The sequence below is a fragment of the Opisthocomus hoazin genome, chromosome 15, assembly GCF_030867145.1.
Source record: "Opisthocomus hoazin isolate bOpiHoa1 chromosome 15, bOpiHoa1.hap1, whole genome shotgun sequence".
In the NCBI taxonomy this organism is placed as follows: domain Eukaryota; kingdom Metazoa; phylum Chordata; class Aves; order Opisthocomiformes; family Opisthocomidae; genus Opisthocomus; species Opisthocomus hoazin.
Genome location: NC_134428.1, coordinates 8,011,524 through 8,032,731, shown reverse-complemented (window position 1 = coordinate 8,032,731; position 21,208 = coordinate 8,011,524). Strand labels below are relative to the sequence as shown.

Below are 21,208 nucleotides of genomic sequence, written 5' to 3'. Positions count from 1 at the left end.
AGATACCTAGCAGCTAGCTTGTATCACAGAAAAACAGTTTGCTGAATCTTTTCTAAATGTAACCATCAACATAGAAATAGATTATTTGAAAAATCTCATTGTAAGGTGTCTTAATTAGGAGATCCCTTTTTTCCCCAACTATAAGCCTTTTTTAGATACTATTCTAATCCAGGTTTCCACAGCTCTGACATAAGGCTGAAATGAATTTTTCAACCTGGAGCAAACTTCATTGCTAACTGAATCAAACCTTCCCACAAAAAGAACAGATAGCAGAAGTACTAATAACACGTCTGTAACTACTGCACTAAAAGCTGACATAGATATAACAATGCTACTTAAAATGATTTGATTTAAAAGACTATTCTTTTCACGGTATAAATATTTTTCACAATGAAATAAATGTAAATCTCTCAGTGAAATTGTTACAATGATGATTTTTCTTTAAAAGGTGAGAGTTCTGCAGTATTTATATACTTGTATACATGATTAAATGCTGCCAGTGCTGTCTTTTTTATTTGCATGTCTTTCCTATGGTATTTATGACATTAGAGGATTAATAGTACTGCCTCCAGTCAATTCTAGCATAGAGAGGCACTATGCAGGCTTCTCCTACGTATTTTAACTAGGCCATTACATTTTAGGACAGATCCTGCCAGCCTAGTGACAGAGTTTGCTGAGATTAACACATGCAAAGAAGCTAAGCAGGTTAAAAGTCTAATGCCAAATGGAGTAAAAAACTCATTTGGCACTCATCTGCATCTTCTTCAGGCAAAAGCCTCTGCAAATGTTGGTGGTAGCTACCTGGCCGTATTTTGTCTATTGTTGTTGATGATGGTGGGGATAGAAAAGACCCCTCTCCAGCACTAAGCATGGCACCTGCCACATGGACCTTTGACACGCAACAAAGAAGGACTTCGCCAGTAAATCCTTCAAAGATCTCGTCTTGTAATTTGTCCATGCTAGTAAAGACTTGAGGAATTCTGATAGAACCATGCATGGGTAACTATGTGTTTTGGTGAGTAAGTGATTTAATCATGATTTAATCAAGCCACTGAAGGTTTTTCCAGATAACTTCAAGTTTTAAAAGACTTTTTCAATGCCAAACAGTAGCAAACTGTAACCAAGTTGTTTTCTGCCACTAGCCCTTTGTGATTCATTTAGGTCATTGTTTAAGGTGGCTGGACTGAAAATGTGCTTTTTACATTATTCAGTATAGTCAAGCAGTCACTTTAAGGATAAACCTTATGCTACAGAGAAAAATCCACTACTTGGTTTGGGAAGAAGAGTTATAATTTTAATGGGCATGTATGAAGAGTGTAAATATTCAGTGAAAATATATATTGGTATAACTGAAACATGGAATCAAGTACTTTGTTGTGCACGGTGTGAAATAATGTACAAATAACACTCCTGAATGTAAGTTCTAAGGAGAAAGTACAGTTGTCCTGTTTTATGCTAGACATTTCATAGTGTGCTGCAGCTCAAAGCAAGCACCTGAAATGTGTCTCGGGGACAACATGTCACAGTATGTCTTTATTTGATCCAGCTACTGGAATAACATAAAAATAATCTTCTAGTTATCAGGTCATCTCCTACTTTATAATGAAGAACATTCCTAATGGTGCATGAACAGTCTCACGTTTGCACAATGTTGCAGCCCCCACCCCAGCCAAGCATCCGTACAAAGGGATACCCAGCCATGCCGCTCTGTGCCCTCACGCAAAACATTCTGATTCCAGCAGCAGCTCCTGATGCAGCACAGGAACCTGGTTAAGGTGATGAATTAACCAGATGATTTACAGTTGATGCGTTGCGCTCTCTCCTCCTAAACCGACAGGGGTGTTCCAGAAGAACGAGTACGAAGAAATTGCCGGTAGTAATATCTAGGTGGTCATCCTCCTCATTTATTCAGTGTGTAATCCAGCTGTCAGAGCCAAACTATGTCCTAGAGAGAGCTTCCTCTGGGACAGGCACCAGCCGCTTTTATCAAACAGCATTTACAGGCTCCAGTGTTTAATCACCGTGCATTTAATAAGACAGGGAACTTTGTTCAGCGAAGTTGTACGATTTGGGATGTTTGCTTTATGAATATAGCAAAAACTTTTCATTTTGGTAAATTATTTGGCATGAAAAGGTTAGTATGGATATCTCCTTCATTTCTGTACTAGTTTCTCACACTTTAGAGTTACTAATACTCCAGATTCCACATGAATCTTGGCCAAAATCTCTTGAGTTTCACATTATTTCCTGTCATTAGTAGTAACTTTTTGCTGTGTTGAAATGAAACTATAAATCAGCTCAGACATACTAAACGTGTTAAAGGGAATTTGGTCTGGGTTTGCAGTTGATTTAAAAGCAAAACCTATAAAACTCAATATGCTTTTCCATAGATTGAGATTTCTTTTTGAGTATTTCACACCAATCTATGTGACTCTCATAATGTACATAAGTGATTTTTAGGGTAAAATACAGAAACAGGGACTCAGAACAACATGTTCTGTCAAAAGACCATTTTGCTGTGTTGCATTATGAACAAAATGGTATCTTACAAATGCAGTTGTTTGAAGATCTGTTAAACTTACGGTTGTGCAGCTCCATTTCAGATTTCAGGTCTATGCCTAGGGGAGATGTCAGGTGACAGAGACCCCTGTGGCTGCATCCTTTGGTTTTCAGTAGGGCTTCTCCAAATGAGGAAATTCGACAGTTCCGTTCTAACCTTATACTACAGGGGTTTTCACAACATAATGTGTAATGCACACTCTTTTACTCTAGAAAGTTTTACCAATATGACTACAATGACATAAAAATATTACTGTCTCTTTTAAGTAGACAATTAATAAGTAAGACTGTGTTTTGTTCATTTAGACTTTAATCATGTTAGTTCTTCGTGAGTCAAACATCTAGTAGGTTTATTTTTCATCTGATATTTGACTTGTCTAGTACAATTTAGAATGTGTTTATAGGCAGAAATGATTTATGCATCATAAATGAATGATTTTTTCCATAATCATGCTTGATTCTGTTTTGTCATTTAGAGTATCTGTAGGTTGCATGAATAGAGTTGGGCACTTTATAAAGTGGTGTCATAAACAGAATAGGCAGCCACTGAGACAATATTAGAGTAGTCCTTTTTCCAGTATGTCTTGTGATGTTGCAGTTAAGAAAAATCATGTGCTGGCTTCTCATTTCTTAATCCTCTAAGGAAAGTAGTGGCTTTAAGGAGAATTAATCTCTCCTTACTTTGGGCGTCTAAAACTTAGGCACCATGATGAACAAGATCACTGAGGAGTACCCTGTTACCAGGGAAGAGGAACGGCTACTGCCGAAGAGTTACCCATCCTCTCGTATGATAAGCGTCTAAGATAGGCAGGACTCAAAGAACAATTTGCTGAGTTTTGAAAGACTCTACCCTGAATCTGGATTGATTCTACAAAATCAGACTGCCATCTTTAGGGGGGTTACGCTGGTAACTCACACCATAGCCATGAAAAGGTAGATTTTATAGCAAGGGGTATTTCCTTTGCGTCTGCTAAAGCAAACCATATATATGTGTATATATGTATACATATAATTATATATATGTACACATAGATAATAGCTAGGTCTTGCTCCTTAAACGATAATTTATTGCAGTGAGGCAGAACCAGGTACATTACCTGTATTCTGAAATGTTTGTTCATTATTTTAATCACTTTTTAATTCAGACCTTGGCTAAGAACAACCAATATGGCTGTAAATCTGAAAGTCAAGTAGAAATGGATATTTCAGCTATAGTACAGATAAGATACTTCCCATATTATCAAAAAATCATTAAATAAGGATTTGTTAAATTTGTAAACATTGTTACTTCAATAAAGATTAAATCAGTCACGTTCTGTAGGAATTCTTTCTAATACTCTACTCAGTTTATACTTTTCTGTAAGGAACTTATCACTCAGCTCTGTAGCACTTTTTCTTCCATAGAGGATGACTATATTGTTTCAATTCCATTCATCTTTACATTCCATTTGCTGCTTTACTAGGATTAACAAAGCGTTCCAAGTATTTTAACAGGAAAGTAATAAATTCACAAAAATTCTCATTAAAGTCTTTACCTTCAAGTTACAAAAGACTGCACTTTTTAATGATTAAAAACTGCATACTGAAGCAGCACATACTTGGAGAATGATTCTGATAGTACTTTTGTTGCACCGATTTGGGAAGATCCTTTCTTCACTACCACATTCTTGTGTCTTGGAGCTTTACTACTAGAGGAGTAAATATTGAATACTAATTCCAGCATATAACATGTGGCTATCAATGCCTGACTAACCCACGCATCTCTTTCATTATTAAAACAGTCCCAATATGGAAAACTTCAGTTTTAAATCTAGAGGACCAGATTATATTTGGGTTTGTACAAAGTGAATAAGGCTACAAGCACAACTAAACAGCACCTTTCCAACAAAGGTTTATTGCCTTGCAAGATTTATGTCTCTCATTTGCATAGAAATTTGGGAGGACTGTTAATTCTTTTTTTTTTTAATTCAGAAGGGAACTCTAGGTAATTAATATCAGTACTGGAAAAAGAGCAGACTAGGTGCATTATCGGTTTCAGCAGAGATAAATACTAGTGGTCATTAAGATGAATTCCTGGTGCAGTACTCCTGGTGCGCTGCCTCTGAGCCTTTACCTCAGAACAGTTTCTCCACCTCTAGCACTTGGCAACAGAAATCCAGATAAACACAATTCCCTACAGAACATTCTGAAATGAAGTTTTTCAGAATCAGGGCATGTTCCCTGTATGGGTCCTCCCAAAGCAATACTGCTGACCTGTTGTTTTACATGAAGGAGTCCATGAAGAACTTTTGTAGAGGACTTCTGCAGTCATGCCCAAGTAAAAGATAAAGATGACTCTCAAAGGTGGTATCTACAGTGATATGTCACACACATTCAGATCTTAACTTTGAGCTACTCTCAATTCCGAAGCAAAGCTCTTATTAACTTAGCTGGGCAGTCAGGCCTATGACATTGCAGTTCATAATACACTTCAAGTGATCATTGTATTGACAAAATACAAAGCTGGCTGAGGGCTTTGGGAGACACACACACACACATCGCGAATTAAATCACCTGTTAGGACGACATGAACATTCTTCATGCCTGAAGAACATTGGGTATTCTCAGAGAACATAGAAATGAAGAAATGCAGTTCTTAATTGTTGTTATTCTCCATGCACTTTAATTCTCCATGAATTTGCGATAATTTATGAAGGCACACCACTGTTCGCTTCTATACGCATATGCTTTCTTTTGCTTGCTTCCCTGACAAGTTGCCAGAGCTCTGTTTCTCAAAAATTAAGTTTTCAAAAAGTTTTGTAAAGTACTGGGATGGGAGGTGTGTGAAAAGTGGCAAGAATTTGAAATGTTCGCCCTTTGTAGAGACAATAATTTTTATGGTATCTGAAAATAATTTGTGCATGCATATATATGGGTAATTAGGAATCTTCTGGACCCTAAACATACCTTGCAATATTCAATACAATGCCTTGTACTATGAAATTTCACAAATTCAGCTGTACACTGAGATGCGCTATAACTTGGCGTTACGCATATCCCTACTGGTATGTTGCTATTGTTGTACATCTTCTCTGTTAGTGTGAAAGAATCCAAAAAACAAAAGGAAGAGCTGAGTATAGAAGAATAATTATAAATTTGACTGCATATAGAAATAAAATAACTTGTGAAAGCAGATTTTTACATGTTTTTATACATTTACAGATAAAATAGTTCTGATTTTTCTTTATTTGCGTATTTAATTTAATAACTTCAAAAGATGCAGAAGGAGTAGGAACAGTAATATCATTTCCATTTTGCCAACAGGTTCCTTTGCAAGAATGTTTTCCTGAGAAACACAGAGTCATTTCAGCCAATTAGGCGTTCTTCCCACCCCCTCCCCAAGTTTCTGCGGTCACCTTCACCAACTGAAGTGGCAAGCTCATTATTACTACTTGAACTGACAGTTATTATAAAAATACTACATCCAGTGACAAAATGACAATGTCTTAAATGCATTAAAATTGCTATTTATATAACCTTTCAGAATTACACGGAATATTAAAGTCAAGTCCTATTTCTGAATGTTTCGCTGCTCATTCTGTATTAGTAGTGAATTTACATTCTTGTGTGAAAAGACTTGGAAGTAACTGCATAATTTAGATTTGATAGGACCAATGAACCTGCCTATAATATGCCTCAAATATTTTAAAAGACTGAACTTTTAAATAAATTATAACAACTACAAACCATGTCAGCATTGGGAACAGGGTATATAAATTCCTAGGTAAGGAAAAGATTTTAGCAAACTTTCACTAACTCTATCATTTTCAGAAAAAGTCAACTTAGTTTTAAACAAATCCTGCATTCAAACATTATATATTTGGCTAAATCCAAATATCTCTTAGTTAAAAACAATAAAAATGTTCCAGCTACATTCCTGCTGCCTTGTATGTCAATGTAAAGCTAATGTGCAGATATAATTCGGTGTGTCCATTCCCTTCACCATTTCTGGAGAAAGTCTTGACAGATTTATCTATATCAGATATTCCAGAACTGGCTTGTTGATACATTTCTTTGGAAGAGAGATTTGCCTCTAAATTGTGCTCAGGTGTTTTCCAGAGTCCAAGACAATCAGAGCCAAAACTTCAGATGATATGAACTGGCATAATACTGCTTGACTTAATGCTGATGTATACCAGCTACCATGTGATTCTTGTGTTTTTCTCTAGACTTCATAAATCAGGGTAACAGAACAAGTAACAAGTTCCCCATTAAGGTCCCATGTCACTACTCCAAAACTGAACAAGACATTTAAGATCATTCAGGTCAAATTTTGTGTCTAAATCAGTCTTCCTTCTTGAAAGATGATACTTGTTTTGGGAGATCTAACCTAACCTAACGTAGTATAACCTGATGACAAAAAATAAAATTGAAATCTCCTTTAGGCAGGATAATGAGTCTAAGGTGCTTTATCAGTGGTCTTTTATGATCTATGAACTTTATTCTACCCTACACCCTAAATCCGTCAGACCCAACATAAGACAGATGTTCTCAAACAATATTTTCTTCCATTTTAACTTAGGTTTATTAGCTCCTTATGGCCATTTGGGTTTTCGCACAAACTGAGGAAAAATGTTCTTAGACCTCGGATGAGAAACACTGTCTGTGCCTGGTGTGTCTGTGCTTGCCAGATGTGATCCATGTATCTTAAATACCTGCAGCAAAGTTGTTGGTGCGAAGCTGCAAGACAATTCATTCTTTCAGCAGCGCATTGCTCCTGCAGGCAGCCAGTTGGCTCAGCCGGCACTTTGCTTTGCTTCTGCAGTCTCCCACCTTATTCTTTATGTTACAGGCCTACAGGAGTTCCTTTGGTCCTGAGCTAAAAAGCCTGGGGAATGATGATCTGTTACCATTCTGCTTTCCTCATGCCACAGCCAGCAGTTCCGTAACATGGGTTATCTGCCGGTTATCACCATACAGATTATCACAATATACAGGTCTGCTGCCATGAAATATTAGCCACTTTGGAGGAGTCTCCTGCCACTGCAAGAAGCTATTGACCTCACAGAAGACTTCAACTGACATTTACACCTTCTAGCCCATCTTACTGCACTGCTTGCATTCTGAATCTTTTGGAGCTGCTCCTAGCCCCAGCTGGTTAACATAGGAGCTATCTCCTGTGTCAAGAGACAGAATTTCAGTGTGCTGTTTTACGAAGTCCATTTCCCATACCTGAATTTACTTCTACATGTCAGTGTCTGGTCGGTTGCTTAAGTTTTAATATTCTAGATTTGAGAATTAGAAGAAACCAGGATAAGAAATTAAATAAATGAACTGAAATTACGATTTGAAAATTGGTAATTTATTAAATTATTGAACTTATTAATTAATTGAAAATATCTAGCATGCCAATAGCAATACTTCTGTGCTATTAGCCTGAGAGTAGTTCAATCTGAAAAATAATAACCCCTGGTTGACTAATATTAATATAGTGAATAAATATGCTACCAAGAAAACTGTTTATGTTTTCAAGGAATCCAAGCATCTGCACAAACAATTTCCATCTTGCCACAGAATGTTACTCAGTGTCTGAGAATACAGAGGGAAAAAAAGCCTTTGCTTCTCCTTCAGGACAGCCAGGAGCGTTTACTTTAACCAAATACCCATATATGTGTGACACTCTCTCTCAGGAGCATTCAGTTGCTGGAAGAGTAAAATTTTGTATTCCTTTCAATAAACATCCTGCACCGGCGTCTCCTCTGTGTGTGCACTAAATAAAGGAGGACGGAAGTCCTGAAAGACTGCCGATGTATTCAGTTGTGAGCTCCCAGTGGAAAACCAAGGCAAAGGACACAATTCTCATACAAATGGGCAAAGGTGTCTACATTCCACAGTGCCAAGCAACCATCAAATCCAGAAGAAATTCCTAGTCCTCATCCTTGCCCCACTTCAGGCATCTGTGAATCATTGAAGTCTTGCAAATAACTGAAACTATTAGCCCTCGAGTTACTGACCACATCTTGCTGAAGTGTACATTTCATCTACCCGTCCTAATTTCTTGTCCCTTTTACCCCATATTGTGAGACAGGATATTAAAATAAGTCCTTCATATTTCTTTGATAGAGTGTAAAGACATTTTCTAGGCAAAATGTATCACAGTTTTCTCCACAGTGTATTACTGTTGCTTCTCTAGAGCCATAAAAATTGGTATACCACAATTGTGCTTAAAAGCCTGTCTTAGTGGGGAAAGGGACTATAAAAATAGTATGGATACTTCTGTAAGAAAAAAGACAAAACTTTTCTAAAATAGTTGTTCAATAAAATAAATTATACAAAAAGTCCTTAGAGTGTAGGATAAAATTCTCTTCCTACAACCTAGGAAGAAGACCTTTTTCCTTATGTTTTTATCATCTGTGATTAACACCCACACCTCCAATTTTTGCCAGTAAACTTTGATACTACATTGCTGTGCATTATCTCTTTGTTTCTCCTTGTTTATATTACGTCGCATACCATTACAAAAAGGTAACTAAAAGTGACATTTGGGATCTATACAGCAGGATTTTTAGTATTTACTTTGGCAGATCTTAGTTCAAATACAGATTTGGTGACAATATCAAGAGTCAAACACTATCAATTTGTTGTAAGGCACATAGACTCACATTACAAAAACAATCAGGCAAGAATTTAAGGAGTGTTAAATAGAGGTGTACAGCAGAACCCATCACAACACCTATTTTGTGCCATACCTAAATATACAGTATTTAATTTTCAATAATTGCAAAAGGCAAAAACATAGAAGCAAGATCCCAACATCCACAGTTAATGTGAGAAGATACAGAGCAGAAAATGCTTATTCTTAATCTAACAAACTCACGAAGCCAAGTTCTGCCTGTTGTGCTATGAGTTTAGCATAGCTGCTTATCAGTGCAGAATGTAGACCCCTGTGTTTGTACCACCTGAAAATGCAGAACCACAGTGCAGTGGTGGAAGGTGTATGAAGGAAGCAGATACACTGAGGAATCTGCCGCAAACCGCACAAGCTGTCTACAGCAGTGAAGGCTCCAGTTACTAAGAACAGAAAACCTCTTAAGGGGAACAGCTTGGGCATCGACCAATTATTTTTCATTTTTCAGCAGCACTTCAAAACTTTCCAGAACATTTCTGTCTTGTTCAAATGAACTAATAAACCCCTGATACAACTCTTGATAATGCTTATCAACTTGTCACGCGTGGCAGTGTTTGTTAACTTGCAGCAAGAAAATGTTTATCTTTTTGCTATACTCAAGGCAAGCAGCAGAACTGAAAGTTCCTGTAAGGAGCAGCTGGCAAGTGGCCTGCAGTCGAAAGAGACTTTGGTTTGCTCTTCTCTATTTTTCGTTCCCGTGCCTTTTCTCAGCACCAGATTTTCTCTATTCCTAATGCTAAAGATTGGTAATACTTATCTACAGCCTGAGGTACAACAAGTTTTCCAAAATAAGTGGCAGCACCGTAAATTCTTATTTGTTCTTTCCAATTTGTTAACACCCTAGTGTTAAACAGATAGATGAGGACTGCGAGATGTAGGATCACAGAGCAGGAAAAAAGTCCCTGTCTCCTCAATATGTTTAAAACTCCGTGTGTTACTGCTGGAACACTGCCGTATTCTGGTATGTTAGCATAAAATACTGAAGCATTTTTAAGTGTTTGGAAGGTATAATGGGCAAATACCCTGGTAATAACTGGTGTCATTTTTCCACTCCCACACACCATATTGGGATGTTAGCAAGAGGTGCGTTATCAGGAAACTGCAGCTGTGGCTCAGCCTTCACTTTCTGGCAGGAGCGTCTTGAAAAGGAGTTACCTCTGGTTTGGGGGGGTTGACTTCTTGGAACTTTCTGTTTAGTAACTGCATAATCTGCAAAGGAGCAGATAGGAACAGAGCTGGTAGACAAAGATACTGTGTTTAAGGCTAGAGCTGCCTTCCCCTGGCATTCCAGATGAAAATGCATCCTGAAACCAGCCGGTAGCTACGGCTCCCTCTGACAGGTGACGTGCATGCAGTGCCCTGCCTTGTTTGGGCTCCAGCAAAGGCTAGATGGCAAGTCAGGGCCCAGACCCCGAGTCTGGAACCTCGGGAATTTGCAGCATTTGCCTCCTAATGCTCAGACTGGAACCAAAACTCCACAGTTTTCATTTCAGATACGTTCTAAGAAGGGATTGGTTTTCCTTTTTGGTTTAAGAGACACCCAGAGTTTTAAAAGAATGTTATTGTGAAACTCTGGTACAAATTAGAATAAAATTGTAAGATAAGATGATTCTATATGAATTATCGAGATATTGAATCCAGACTATTTGAATATGAGTCCAGATTATATCACAGTCTATGTTTAATTCAAACTGCAATCTGAAAATCTTCTGGACACACTCCGTTCTGCTTCCTGCCAACTCCAGCCATGGGATAATTCTGTTATGGATTAGTTCAGAACTCTAAAAATGACTAGCACAGTTTCCCTGCCTTTATATATGAGTATCTTCGTTCTTCCTCTGATACAAAATTAACCTGCTGCAATCTAGTTAGATATTTCTGCTGTTCTCACCATTGAGATCTCCCAAAGCCTCAGACAGCAGTCATAGCAAGGCAAGGCTGTAGATTTCTCTTTTAAACGAATATACAAAATACAATTTGTCATTGGGAAGGTAAAGAGAATTTTCAAGTGGCTTTTTCTTAAAAAACAACCAACTCAGAAGTCAACAAAAAAAATCACTTTGGTTAAGAATTCCAGTCAGTCAGTGTATTATTTATCGGGTAATACCACCTGTCAAGTCTAACTACTGGATAAGTTAATAATCTCCAAATATTTCCACTTCTGTTTTAATTGCTTAAGTGTAAAATAGGTCATATTATCTTGACGAAAGCATGATTATGAAATGTGTGAGCTCTTTTAGTGATCTTTATTAACTTACAATGACTCCTTGTATTTCTGCACTGTGTAGACACCGGCAAATCTTCTTCCAGCTATAATTGCGATTATGTCAGTGCTGTACTTCATAACTTACATTTGCACTTGTTTATAATACAACCATAAAGATCCACTCCAGTCAGAATCTTGGCACTGGTGGTTTAAATTTGGGAATAAAAATGTTTATAGACATTTACAATTTAAGGAAAACCATTTACACATATTTAATCAACCATCAATGGCAAAAATTAATAAAGTCTGAAACAGTTTGGTATAATTGAGAAATATGGTACTGGCCATGTATTAACGGAGTTTACTTTTTTATGCATTTCTGCTCCCGTCACTAACCAATTCAGGGAAAGATGCATCGCAGGCTCATCACGAATATTGGTATCCTTCCTTTACCCTTACTTCTGGCTGTATTCTGGTCCCCTGTTCAGAAAATTAGTTAGGGCTTTATTCTATAGACTTATTTACAGCCTATGAGGAGCGATTTCTCTCTTGCCGTTGGCTTGCGACACTGTTTGCTGCCGCTCTTCCCCTTCCCACACCTTTCTCTAAGACAGCGCAAATCCACCCGGCTCATCTGAGCTCTCCTGAACAGCCTCCCCATGACGCAGGCACAGCACCGTCTCCTGCACTCGGACTCTACGTGGCACACGCCTGGTGGGTCGCGGCATCGGTACCCCTCCACATCGACGCATGCACAACGGACGCCGTCCTAACTCAGTAAGAAATCGGAAGGCCGATAGCAGAGTAAATAAAGAAATATTATTAAAAGGGATGATCCCAGTTCTGTATTCTGAATAACATTTTAAATAGTCAGCCTACATACAGTCAAGGTAATGCGCAAAACTTGAGATAATAAGGGGCTTATTCAATACATAAACGAGATCAGTTGATCTTATTCAGCCTATTTAATAACTGCATGTCTTTTCTGCTATTTTTGTTTATCTGTTATGAGACTGTTGGTAATCACAAAAACTTTACACATAGTAGGAAACTAAAAAGCTGTTAATGCTTTTCCATTTTGTAAAAGAATGAAAGTATTTTCGTATTACTCATTTCTTGGCACATAACAAACATTTAATATCTTTCCACTGTGGAAATTCTATTTGAAAAATACTACCTAGTTGCTACTGTTCTGTTCCAACTTTGAGAACAACACCATGAATTTGTTGGTTCGTGTTAGTGACTCTTGGTCCTATAATTAGAAGAAATCAAAACCCCTAAGAAGAGCCTAATAAAAATCTTTGCTGTGCTCATATTTAAAAAGCAACCAGATAGCAAAACTACCTTCTACAAAATATTTAATATCAAAGCATGCTCTCAGCCTATTCACAGACAAAGTGCTTTTAGCTTCAGTGGACAGTTGTCCAGATGAGTTTTGCAGTCCTTCCTCTGGGGTTGTATCAGATCCAGAGGGTCTTGTGGCGTACTGTTTCAAACCAATATAATTTAAATGCGTAAAATAAACAATTTGAAGCAAGTATTTCAATCTGAAGTTTCAAGTACACTTCTCAAACCATGTGTTTGGCTCTAGTTTTCTAATACTTATTATTCAATGATAAAGATGTGTAAAAAATGAGAATTGTATGTCAGGTGATTCCTATTAGCTATAAAAGGGACTGGCATATAGTGTTACTGATTTTGATTCCCTTCCTTGAATCCATTCTCAGGAATGCTAGGTCTAAACAAATATTCTTCTTGATAGCAGTGTCATATCATTAATATATTTATACATATTCACAAAGCACATGTTCAGAGGGACTCTGACTTTCACTACAGCCTGTATGTAGAGAAGTAGGTATGTATGTAAGAATCAGCTGTTGAGATCTACAATGATACATTGTTTTGGTTTCGGCTGCCGCCGGCAACAAAAACGCCACGCGGCCGCCCCTCCCCCCACCGCGGTGCGGAGGAGAATGAAAAGAGAACAGGCAAAAAACTGGTGGGTCGGGATAAGGGCAGTTTAACAGAACAGCAAACAGAGGGAACAGGAACAGCAACGATATAGATAAGGAGAAAACACGACAAAAACAGACCCGCTCTCTCGGACCGCACCGGCGCCGCACGCTCCCGAGCCGCGAGAGAGTTCCCGCCGCGCCGCCCCCCCCACCGGAACCCAGCGTGACGTCACAGGGTATGGAATACCGGGCTCTGTTTGGCCAGGTGGGGTCAGCCCCCACCCCCCGGCTGTGCCCCTTCCTGGAGTCTGGTGAAAATTAACCCTGTCCTGGCCAAACCCAGGACATACATGCAAGAAATTTCATGAAAGATTGCTTACATCAGGAAAAAAAAATTGTTATCTTTGAAAGATTACATATAAGATAAGATTGCAACATAGGACAAACACAAAATCAGATCAGTTTTAATGATCTAAAATCTATCTTACTATTTTTAACATACTCTTGCAACTAGCATAGCCCCCAAAAGACTTTTTAAAGTAATTAAAATTCCAGTCTGTTCATATTAGCAGTGTCTTTTATAGAAAGGTGATACGATTCATAGCTCTGGGATTACTCCCTTCACTGATGCTTAAAGTTACAGAACTCCACAGAATATGTGCAGTCTCACACACTTTTTTTTTTAAATGTTTTCAATTACATGCAGAGTCTTTAGCTAGGAGTGCTACATGGAAATAAAAGGTTTGCTAAACATGCACACAGATGGCAAAAAAATTTACTTATAACATTAATAATTCAGTTAATATAATACCTTGAATGTAACTTCTACATTTTTAAAGGCTGCGTAAGTCTCGAGCCAGTCTGTGTCACACCACCTTTCATCGATGCCAGAAGGCACTAGGAATCATCTTGCAATCAGCAGTCCAAATACAAACACTGAAGTATTGATATGAAAATTTAGACTTAATATAATGACTAGTTTTTCTACTGCTTTCTGTCTATACATAAATTTGAAATGCTGTTGCATGTTGAAATGTTGTATGTTGAAATGCATATGCCAGCATGTTTTGACCTGTAAATATAATATTGTGCAATACGGTTCATCCTGTCCTTCTAGAAAGTAATTTTCTTGTTATTGTGGTATTTATCTGGGCATCAGAAGTTCTGGGTTCCAGTCTTAACAGCAAGCTTGTTTCCTGACCTATAGGACATGACTTCACCTGTAAGATTTTCCTGCCTGAAAAACGAGCAATGCTCCTTTGGCAGAATGAGGAAGAGCGTTTCCGTGGGGATTAAACCTTTGTATAAAAGGGGCGAGGTGGGGGGGAGAACCTACCCTGGTAGTGTCTCTCCTATGTCACCAAATATTTTGAAAGCTATTCAAAGATATTCGATGCTGTCAGAGGGACAATGTGACACCGTATATCCATCATTTCTTTTAAGCTCGTCAGTAAAGTCCAAAGTACATTTAGCACAAGCCTGTTATAGTACTGTCCTAAACACAGCTACTGAAATAAATATTACTAGCGCTGCACGTGTCAAACTGATGATATACTGCACTGCAACACCCAGACACAGACAAACCATATTTACCTTTATATGTTCTGCCTTTTCTTTCAAGAACGGTGGAAAACTGCAGACTTCAGGGGAACACCGTGGCCTTCAGGGGAGCGGGCCCCCAGGCAGGAACAAGCCGTGCCCAAGAGCCCCGACATGGGCACGCCAGCCCTGGAGACCCCCACGCTCAGCCCTGCGCAGGGCAGGGCGGGGAGAGGAGAGAAGCCAGCCAGCGTGGCTGCGCTCCCAACGGCTGCCGTAGCCCGGCAAGAGGTGTGCCCACACTATGACCTTCCCAGGTGAACAGGCACGGAATAGCTGAGAACCCACTAAGTCTCTTCTACGTTGAATCGTAAATTTATTTTGGGGCTGCGCGAAAATTTGCTTTGAATATTTTTGTGCATTTAATTTAAATAAAAGTATGGGGCAGATATATTCCTTTGATAAATGGCCTGATGTATGTTCTTAAAAGCTGTTAACATTCTAAGTGAGGTCTGCTACACAGTCATTCAAATGAGCTCGCAAAACCTGTGCCATGTTTTCAGAGACATACACACGAAATTCTTACGTTAAAAACAAGTCGCTCACACAGAAAGAGTGAGGCTCTCACTCTTCAGGCAAAATACATTCCTCTTCACAACATCACGCAGTTACCGGCATATCCCTTGGATTTATGACTTATGACATTTGTTTACCAACAGGTGGTTGCATATCTTGCCATTTATATTTTAAGCAACAGTAAACACAACTAAAAATAATACAAGATAAACAAAATAAAACTCACAGGTTCTTTTAAAGTGTTTTTAGAGAAAAGCTGTACTTATAGCTAGGTCTTCAAGTAGTTCACACCAGGCCCAGCAACACAGAAGAATACTGCAAGAGCAATAAGGATTTTTAGGGGCATTATGATAGTGTAATGGAAACACATCTGCCCCTAAAAGTCCCTCATTTTCCCTGCGGTAAAGAGCCATGCAGGAAGTGGTGAATGCTGTGGAAAACGAAGAATGAAAACTATAAAGAAAAATTTTTAAATTAGAACAATTTTCCAACAATACTTCAGGATTTCATAATTTCCTGTTAGTCCACTGCATAGGAAAATTGTAGTTTTTCAAATGGCCTCTAACTCATTTACTCTGGATGTATAAAATGGTTCTGTCCATTCACCAGAGCGAATTCTGAAGCAGCTATCTCAGAAATACTATTAGGCTTGGGAAGCTAAAAACATTATGTGTAAAGCACAGACCATCCAAGACAATTTTTGTTCTTTCAGCTCCCAAAAAGCAAAAAATAAAACAGAATAATCATCATTAATGGTCAAACTGCATCTCTCATTTTTAAGGATTTACTTCTGTGACAGCGCAAATGTTAGTTTATAGAAGAAAGTGCTATATAATAATACCACATAACATCTTTCATTTTAAAGAATTTTGAAGTGTTTTCCAACCAGCCATGTGGGCAGTCTTCCATACATACAGAAAGATCACTCAGAGTAAAAATGCAAAGAGGAATCCCAATTTAGTAAAGACTGAACACTCCATATTTATAACATGTAGCACTTTTGAACTTTTAGTTATGCCTACTCAATTGACATGCCTCATGAAAAAGTACTCTTTCAAAACAATCCACACTAAACAGCACCTAACAGGCATATTCTGCAACAGATTCTTGTAGCATAACGCATAAAATATAATAATATTGTTGAAAAAAGCAATGCTCAGTTCCTCATATTATTTAATATGGTGTTCTGCGTAATACATTTGCTCTTTCTTTGTTCGTGTTACAATATAAAAAATGAACCCAGTTCCTTCCTCAGGTTCCAGAAATTTGTACTGTGACCTCACTTGCATTTCTCTTGCTGTAGGTCCAGTGATTTCAGGGGAGACACTGCGGACTCACACCAGCATCCAGGCACCCGCTGCCAGAGGTGTGTGCAGCGTGTGTGATTGAAGCAGGCCTTTTATTACAAAAGAAAGCGTTTATACAAACAGCAGCAGCATCGAAGCAAAAATCTAGATGATGCTGACTTTAATAGCCATTTTTAACAATAGCAATATATAACCGAGAGAAATACCCCCTCAGGAAAATTACTGCATTCAGTTCTTCTTACCGACCCTTGTGGGCCAATGCTGAAACATCCCAAAATGATTTTTCGCGCTGTTTCCTAAAACCATTTATACATGCCTTGTTGTAGATGGCAGAACACGTTTTGCCTTTGTTTAGTTTTGTTTTAATTCTTATCCTGTACATTTTATATCAGTTCATATAGGAGGGCCATGACTCCAGCGAAAGGATTCAGACTGGCTGACTGAAGCGGAGATACTTAAAACAGCAAAAATGGATCAATATTACATTACACTGGTGAATTTTAGCCTCCCCCATTAACAGCTAAATTAAAATATTACAGCAGTATTAACGGAAAAGATCCAAATAGTTTTGTTTAAAGTTATTAATATGTATCAATGATGTAAGCATTCAGTATATTAGGAAACCAGATAGCACTGATGCATCATTTTTGAGACGTCTTTTGAGCTCAGCTAGGAGCAGGTATGCTCCAAACAGGAAAAGAAAAAAATATATTTCAAAACTCTGGAGCCTATCTGTAGAGAATCATGATTCCAATGTGAAAAATAAAATGTGGGTAATTGAAGACCCTTACATCCCACAGGGAGCCAGAAATCAGCGGTAACCTGAAACCAGCCACTAACATGCAATCGTATTTGGCTGGCTCACAAAACAAGTTACCTCAGTAATAGATGTGGTTTTATTTCTATTCCTATTATCTTTATTTATGCATATATTAATATATATTATATAATATATATTGGTACGTATTATATATAATATTTATATTTATTTGCAATTTTTATTTATTCTACACCTGTTGTAGAAACGTCCTGACAAAAATCCACAAGCTGCATAACGCCTAGCCATTCACACGTCACCTACCTGAACATTGCCCTCGCACTGAAACCTTGTAAAGGCTTGGGCATTTTGACAACAGGTAAAAAAAAGCTGATTCTTTGTTTCTTTTTCCCATGTTTGCACCTTTACCAAATTCCCTCACATCTGCATTGTTTGACTGAGAAAAGCATACATTGCAACACGAGATTTGTGTAATTATTGACTGGCGTGCACTGTGCACAGGGCAAACGATGCCTTACATTCATCGGTTTCACCAGGAGCTTCACAGTCTCGAGCGGCATGGGCTGAAGCGGCCTTGGCAGTTCATGTAGCACAACCACTTTTCTACCACTTCTGCTACAGGTGCAGCTGCCAGGTGATAGCAATGTTTTTCTCCATGTATGCTAAAGCCATCAAAAAAAAAGAGAAATTTTTTTGCTTCATAACCAGCTAAATGTGATTTTTAAGGCAAATAAAAAACGATTTTTGAGTGCTACCTTTGAAAAATATGTTCCGAACATACTGGCGCATGTTCACATAGATTTGCTTTGTGGCAGGAGGTCCAGGTTTTACACGGGCAAGCAGTGCTGATGTGTAACATTACAACAGAGAGCAAAGAACAAGTCACAGTTTAAAAACCACACCTTGGGCGTCTGTGTTCCCGCCCTGCAAAAGCTCAGGGTAGCTTCAGAGGAAGGGACGACTGATTTTGTCGCCTTTACTAACGCAAAATTTTCAGTTGTTCCAGGTCATGAGTTTCCAAACTCGGGGTCACTACCTCCCTCTCTTTTTTCCTACCGCTAGATCAGAGGGGAGTCACAAAACTTCTCTGTTGCAACATGAGGTCAGGAGATGTCAAAGGTTGAGGCCCTGCTTCAGAAAATGCAGGCGCAGACCAATCCCCAAACCGTGCCAGTGGATCCTGATCTTTTCACTGCTTTCAATAAAATCTCCAAAGTAAACAGATCAGGCCATTTGATAATCCTCTGCTGATTCAGTGCTTGTAAGCTGTTTTTTCAAAGGTTTGCTTAAAAATGCAGAAAAGTAATTCTAAAAATGTAGTTTTAAATTTATTTGAAATAGAAACATAGCTAGTCGGGCTTTCGATTTTGTAAATGATAAATGCAATAAATAATTGGAATTTATTTTTCTAAATATTATTTTTTCAATCATTCATGACAATTTTTTATCTCAAGGAAAATTAATTTTGATTCCAAACATACCATCTACTTTTTACCATCTGTAAATTTCTTTTTTCATTTCAAATAGCGAGACAGACTGATTTCAGGTATTTAATTATTAATGCTCTGGATACGCAATGCACTTCAGGAGTCTCCGCTCTGGGGCCACCACCCCATGCTGCACGCCAGCCTTGTGGGAAAACCAGCATGAGAGAAAGAGATCTGAGTTTTGTAACACAGATGTTTGGGGAATCTGTCACTCTTTGGTCTAATCCTCATTAATCTGAACAAGCCATATAAAATGAACATACATCTAAAGTTTAATATATAGTCATGATACCTGTAGTAGTAGAAAACTCTCCAGTTTACTGCACACTAGAGACAAACAGGAGCTCCTTCTGTAAGGTCTCTAATGGGAAAAAACGTGAATAAAAATTCTGTACAAGGAAGGCCTACAGAACTGTAACTGTGTTCTTTAACACTGCTCATTAATCATTTAAATAGTTTATTAATTCCATAGCTAGGTTATTGGCATGAGAAGGAATGCATGTGAATTTTATGTATCTTCAGTCGAGAATAAAACTGAACCTATTGGAAAAAAGCACCTAAAAATAGCTGGCTAACAAAGCGTGCTACAGAAAGCACACCTCACTGAAAGTAGCCATGCAAAATTACACATCTTAGGAGCTTTAAAGTAATAGCTGGTGAGAAGCAACTTCTGTATTTCAGCGGGACATGTTTGGATATGCAAGTTCGTTTCACTTTTCCCTTAAAGCAAGATCCTCACATTGCTCCACTTTCTAATCTCCGATTCTCTGCTCTTCTGTGCTCTGAATACCAGTGAAGAGACCAGAGGAGTTAAACCAGTCCAGATCTGACAACTTGTAATATTGGACAGGCTGACAATGCAGTCACAAACTAAGTACTATAATTCAAAACCAAAAAATTTCTACAGTTAAATTTGTAGCTTAATTGGTTCATTAAAATCTGACCTTCTCATAAATGCTGCTCTTGAACAGCATTATTTCATGCAAAATAGTAGCTAAAAGGCACATTAGCAGCACAAGTCTGACCTAAGCCCTTCCCACATCAGATTTCAGTCTTAAGCAAGTGAGGAATTTGTTGCACGGAGGTTTGGATATGTCCTATGTCACGTGTGTAGTGATTATATTGGTATAAAATGTAAAAGACCAGAATTCCACAGAAAAATCCCGATAGTTCCGCATGCTACCCATTTGCATGAATATACAGGTCCTGCATACAGTCACGTGGTGCATCACCTACCGACAACTTCGCTCCAACAGTCTAGCACTGCGTGACCGCAGCTGCATTTCCAGGCCTTTTTGAAACATTCAGATTGATTCCACCTGAGTAGGTCAGCACTTAAAATTAATCTGACTGCGGTGATAATGTGACCACAGCGTGAATGGCTGGATGTTTATGTGTAACTTAAGCAGGTGATTAGCTGGCATAAAATGTCAAAACCACGACAGACGCCTTTACACTGAGAGGATGCTCCTGTGTGTATTCTGTGTGCATACGCTGTGTACATCAGCCATTGCCTAAACTATATTGTGTGAGTGTCACATGTTTTGTTCAGTCTTCAATATACGCGCAGCATATTCAGAGCCACCAGAAAGCTGAGCTCATCTACTAACAAATTTTCAACACTTGCTAGAATCCCATGAGGAAAGTGCAACTACGTAATTCTAAAGCAAAAACTATGCTTAGATTCTTTAGGATATAAGATAGGCCAAAACGTAAATAGTAACAGGAACTTAAGCAGCTTTACCAAGCTTGGGTTTACAGTGCCTTACTCATGAAAACATATTCCACAGCTTGTATCAGTACAAAAATCAGCAATCTTTAAATTGATTGATAGATACAGACCGGCCACATGTAGACACACACACACACATGAAAAACCAGCTGTCCGAAGAGAGAGACATATTAAAACTGAATACTTTGTGAGCAAAAGGAGCGGAGGAGGGGATTGACAGTACAAACGTTACTGGTGTCTACGGGATGTTTTCAGGGTTTAAGCTACCTCTCTTTTCTAGGGACTTGCTTCCTTTTCTCCCAGTTCACCTATATCGAATGACCACTCTTTGAAACACAAGTTTTTCTTTGCCTTTCGCTGGCTTTTTAAGAGAAAAACACCACCAACAGTCAGAACACTTTT

General features: G+C 38.3%; 2 long non-coding RNA genes across 3 annotated transcripts in view; both read right to left on the bottom strand.

Moving 5' to 3' along the window:
• Window positions 1-21,208, bottom strand: part of LOC142363210 (uncharacterized) — a 96,651-nt gene that overhangs the window by 73,816 nt on the left and 1,627 nt on the right. Inside the window, exon 1 of one of the 2 annotated variants that reach the window (XR_012765561.1) lies at window positions 14,981-15,059. The exons of the other annotated variant lie outside the window; for it this stretch is intronic. This is a non-coding gene — a long non-coding RNA (uncharacterized LOC142363210). Of the gene's footprint in view, window positions 1-14,980; window positions 15,060-21,208 lie in introns of those variants that run through there. 2 annotated transcript variants of the gene reach the window in all.
• LOC142363213 (uncharacterized) lies at window positions 15,731-19,436 on the bottom strand. The gene is made up of 3 exons (XR_012765566.1): window positions 19,367-19,436; window positions 18,106-18,249; window positions 15,731-16,898 (listed from the first exon to the last, which is right to left on the bottom strand). It is a non-coding gene; the product is annotated as an uncharacterized LOC142363213 (long non-coding RNA).